This window comes from Hydractinia symbiolongicarpus, chromosome 6 (genome assembly GCF_029227915.1).
Source record: "Hydractinia symbiolongicarpus strain clone_291-10 chromosome 6, HSymV2.1, whole genome shotgun sequence".
In the NCBI taxonomy this organism is placed as follows: Eukaryota; Metazoa; Cnidaria; class Hydrozoa; order Anthoathecata; family Hydractiniidae; genus Hydractinia; species Hydractinia symbiolongicarpus.
The window spans coordinates 17,806,223-17,811,665 of record NC_079880.1 but is presented as its reverse complement, the minus strand read 5'-3'; positions in this window follow the sequence as shown (position 1 = coordinate 17,811,665).

The following is a 5,443-nucleotide window of genomic DNA, read 5'->3' as shown; positions in this document are numbered from 1 at the left end:
TAGCAACGGATGCTAGTTATTCCAAGTTGTAACAGTTTTCGTGTTTACAGAAGCATACTTGGCATATTGTCTGGATTAATTATTTTTCTTGTCCCTGTCTTTATACGAGCCAACGTTACATCCAACAGACAGGTTCGTTCACGCCATTTCTTGGTAACATCCTCCGTAAATTCATTTTTTTTCCTTTCGCCATTTTCTCTTGTTTTTCTCTTGCTTGTTTTTACTGTAGCTATCTTGTTTTTAACTGTATTTTGCTTAATACTCTGAAAGTGATACATGACCTCAAACGTTTAAAACAATAAATTTACAAAATTTTAATAGAGAAGGATCATCCGTTTAATCGAAAAAGATGAACACGTTTTAAAATGAAAGATAGGTCAAATTCAACAGGTCAAAAAGTTTCTTTTTTTGAATTACACGATACGTTTAGCCCTATATGACTCATTCGTCAGATGTAAACCTTCCATTTAAACGGATCGTGTATTATAACCTGAAGAACAAGTGTATTTGTCCCGGCGAACTCGAACATCACCTGCACTGTTTTGAATAGTAAACCTATGGTCGAATTTTTGACAATAACTGGAAAAAAGAAAACAAAATCTCGAGGATTATTTTAATTGATTAAGAATAATTTTTTTTGTTGCATATTTCAAGAAAATGTTTATTTTGGCAGGAAAAAAACTTGCAAATAAATATTGCAGAGTAGTTAGCAACCTTTTTAACTTTGTCATGACAATAGTTCAACAAGAGAATTCAACAAATTTAAACTAATTTAACAAACTGCGCAAATAATCGAGATATTATGTAGGTGTTAAAGGCTGGAAAAAAGAGAAGGAAAACCTCCAGAATTATTTTAATTGGTGAAGAATGAAAAAATGGATATTGTTCTTGTAAGACTTTTTGCGTTTTGAGAATTTGGTAAGTAATAATAAACTTTTCGCGTTTAAAGAAATTTACAACTTTGCGGAAAAAATGTTTGTGTTTTTTTCATTTGAAATTTCTAAAGAAATAAACTTTTGCAAAAAGGGGAAAAAACGCTATTAAAGTCTGATGAGCGCGTCGGATGACTGCTCTGATACTAGTTTTGGGTAGCCACATAACCTCTAACACCCAATGACCTCTGCACAATTCCGATTAAGAAAGAAGTATGAGAGAATACACAAAATATTTCCAAAATACCAGTCATCATCTCGTTCTATACAATATACATAAAAATGCACTATCATTTATTGGCAAAATTTACAAAGATTGTGTAAACTTAGTTACAATCGAAAGAATTGTTGCCATGGAGATTGTGACTACGTTAGTCGTGGACACGAGCACGAAGGCGCAGTTTACTCATGAAAAAATTCAACAAGAAACAAAACGTAGTAAAAAATAGTTGCAAAATGCCATTCATGTATATATTATTGATTAATAAGCATTTTTTAAAGTAACAAAAAAGATTGAAAAAAATTGAAAACACTGTTGAAATCAGCTTGTCCATACATAAAATTTTAAAATCAGGACAGGAGTTTGTCATTACGATTGAAATAAATATACCGTTCAAATTTTTAGTTTTACGGATGAATTTTTTTTCTCCTTTGAATTTCTATCCTGGTTAAACATCTACGCAATTTAAAAATAGTACTAAAAATAAAATAACGCATCGCTGACTCTAATTTGTTGTGTGACGAAAGTTTTTGCGGAGAGTAGCGGAGTGCGCGCTAGCGCACGGAGCGTAGCGAAGCCCATTTCCTCATTAAATAAGCCAAATATAAGTGAAAAGTAAGCACGGTGGAGAGTATATAGGATTTCTATACGATTTCGTCCCTATACATCAAATTTATAAAAAATTCTGCCATTTTATCAGTGTTGCCCAGTAATTTTATCTGGTCATTTGTTGGTAAATTTTTGTAAATATCTGATTGAGCGAGACAACGTGTTTTTAGCACGGCGATGGAGTTTTTGTTGTTTTTTAAAGATGGCCAAGCAGTGAGTCCGGTTGAGAGCAACTCAGTGTATAGTTTTAGGCACGTGATCCATGGAACATTTGTACTATTATCACGTGACTTTTTCTCGGATAACATAGCGCCTTAAACTCAAACTTTCGTTTATCTAAGCTATATCGCAGCTGACAGGAAGGGCTTGCTCAAGAAAACGAAGAAAGGCTATGTTTAGCTCGTTAGTATATCACTATTTTTTGCATGTTGTGAACCCATTCTTATTCTCACTCACACCTAAAGCTAGCTAGCTTAAAACTGCCGATTTAGATAGAATAATAATAGAAATTAGATAGCATTTAGCTAGCTACACTGTTAGAGTTAGCTAGCATAAAAACAAACAAACAATGCAATATACCTAGCATCAAACTAGCTACAAGGCTAGCATAAAATTAACTACTTAGCTGGGATAAAACAACCCATGTAGCTAGCAATAAATTGCTATTTTTTGGTGGTATAAAATCAGCAACATAGCTAGCATAATAGAAAAATTCTTTTGGACAGATTTTCTACCTATCCTCTAGCTAGCTAGCTAGCTATTATACATATATACTACACAGTAGGTGAGATAATTCTACTCTGTAGGAATGTCCCATCATACAGCTTGTTCTCGCTACAATCGTCACAAAATGTGTTGTCCCTGGCAATTTTATACCAAAAACTAGGAACAATAAAGTTTAGCAAAGTCAGCAAAAGAACATTTTTCAGATAGTACGTTCTGTTCTCACTCGTGATCAATGTTTATATACATGTATGTCACGTGTAATTGTTTACATTGCTTAGCCACAAAAGGGCAGTTCTTAACATTAAGGGGGAATAGAGAGCCATATTTTCATGGACGATTGTAGCTAGCTATATATATTGTACACACGTCAGGAAATAAACTTTTTTAACCCTGCCACTGAGCATAGATAGATAGATAGATAGATAGATAGATAGATAGATGTAGATGTGGATAGATATCTCGTTCAATCGTCAACATGTATTGAAAATCTCCAAGTGTATTCATTATTTCTTACCTAATTTCACGATATGTATATATACAAATAATGTCCCAATAATTTCTGTTTTTGTAACTTGACCCGATCCTTACACATGTGGCTCTAATGATGTTTTTGTTCAGTCTGGAATAAGAGATTTTTATCCTACTGTCATGAAAACTTGTTTGCAAACAAAACATATACTGCTATTTGATTTTTAGCTGCACAGGCTAACAACAGGCTGTTTCCGCTGTGTTTTTTTAAACCGAAGTTGCAGTAAAGGTTTTTTTAAAAATGTATTACGGCTGTCCGATTTTATGATTAATTTTTGATCTAGCACAAACTTTTCCCATAAAATATTGCAGGATTCTTTAGGAGCATAAAAACAGGTTTTGATCAGTGTTTTTATTTTTTAATGTTACAAAAACTTTTCCGCAAAATAAAAGTGCTGCATGATTGTTTTAGCTGTGTAGAATAACAACAGGGTGTTTACTGTCTGTTTATTTGAACCAAAGTTTTTCGGATGTGCGCCACAGTATATTTGTACTAATCACTCAGCCTAGTGTTAACGACAAGCTATTACCTGTGTTTCTATTTAACAGAAGTTGTGCTAAAGTTTTTTTAAAAGGGTTTGTTTACCTATACTAATGGCGCACCACAGATTAAAGTACATATATATTTTAAGTTTTACCGGGAACATTTTGTGAAACAGTTTTCGCTATGACATGGCACAATATGTAAATTGTGCTTCTATTCAAGCTAAAGTTAAAGGAAATATATATTTTGTGAATCTGAAAAATATAATTACACACCCGACACACCTTGTGTGTTTCACTCGATTTATGATTGTGTGGTACAGTTTAAAATTTGTATTAATTGTTCCATAGCGTAAATTCCTAAGTGTATATAATACTCACCTGTAAAGTTTTGTATATATATTTATGTTTATGCCCTGCTGGTCTAATGGCTATGACACTCATGCAAATGAGAGATCCAGGTTCAAATCCTGGACAGGGCTAGGAAAAACATAATTATCTTGCACCTACAACAACCAGGTTTTCATATAATAGGTAAGACTTTAATCTCTAGGTAAGACTTCTCTGATTATTTCTATATCTTGAATTTTTAATGTTGTTGTCATTGGAACCAAGTTAATCTCAGATTTATCAAAAAATGATATGTCGTTATGACCGATTGTTTAATACTTGTAATGGCACATAATTCTGCTATGATTCACTGTATATTGACCTGAGATAAATTTGACTTTTTTTGAGATATTGAATTTGAAATATTTGCACCTTAATATTTTCTATACTCCTGGACTAATATGATACTTAACTTAGACATATTGAGTATACGCAATCTTTGAGTTGTAAGGTGGAGATTTTCTATTAAAGTCATGCACCCCTGCCTTGCCGTTCCATTGCCTTGCCAGCAATGACCGTGCCTTTCTTTGCCTACCCTTCCTATGCCTTTTCTGGTGCCTGCCTACTATGTCCTTGCCTGTGGCTCCCATGCCTTGCCTACCCCTGCCTTCCTGATTCCTCTTCCTATTTCCTTGCCTGCCTTTGCCCTTTCCTTGCCGTGCTTAATGCCTTTGTCTTGGCAACCTCTCCGCAACACTTTCTATATTGATTTTAACTGCAGAGTAAATAATAAGTCATTATAAAGCATGATTTGTTAATGGAGGTCTTTATGGAAACTCAAACTCGTCAACATCGTCTTCTGGCACCGCCACAACAGGAGTTCTCCAATAACAAAATAATGTGTATTCTGATCTCGATGGATCGGTCGTTTTCGAAGAAGTTAAAGGAGAAAACATTTGGTCAACCAAGTCGATTAGTTTGCCATACCTAAGCATTTTAATACTGACTGTTACTACCTCAGTAAAAAGCTCCAAATTTTTAAAACTAAAATGAGGGAAAAACTTACGATGAAGTGAACGCATTCGTCAGTTCGTGCTTGATCTCTCCCTAAACCAATGTCAGTAAAAAACTATATTCTGCGAACGTAGAATATGTTTTAATTACAAGCTTGTGGGAAAGAACTACCGATTAAACTTCGATAGCTTACCGTAACTACTTAAAATGTACCGTATTTTTCTAATTTAGCGCGGCCGAAAAACTAATTATTTTGGGCATGTCGCAGTAATAATAAGAGGAGATAAATTATCTGTCATCTGTTCTCTCGAGCTTTTTAACCAATGAAATTTAACGAAATGTAAACAATAGCGCAACGCATTTTATTTACGTAAAAATCAAGAACGGCTTTTTATAATAGCTCATAAAAAAACAAAAATTGGTTGGCGTTGAATAGAGATGGAGCTAGCATTAATTTCATAAAAGTTATTATTTCATAAATTCTTACATCTTTCTGACAAACACAAAAATCAACTGTTTTTTTTTTTTTTTTTTTTTTTTTGGGGGGGGGGGGGGGGGGTATATAAATAACAGTGCAACCCATCTTTCCTAAAAACCATTT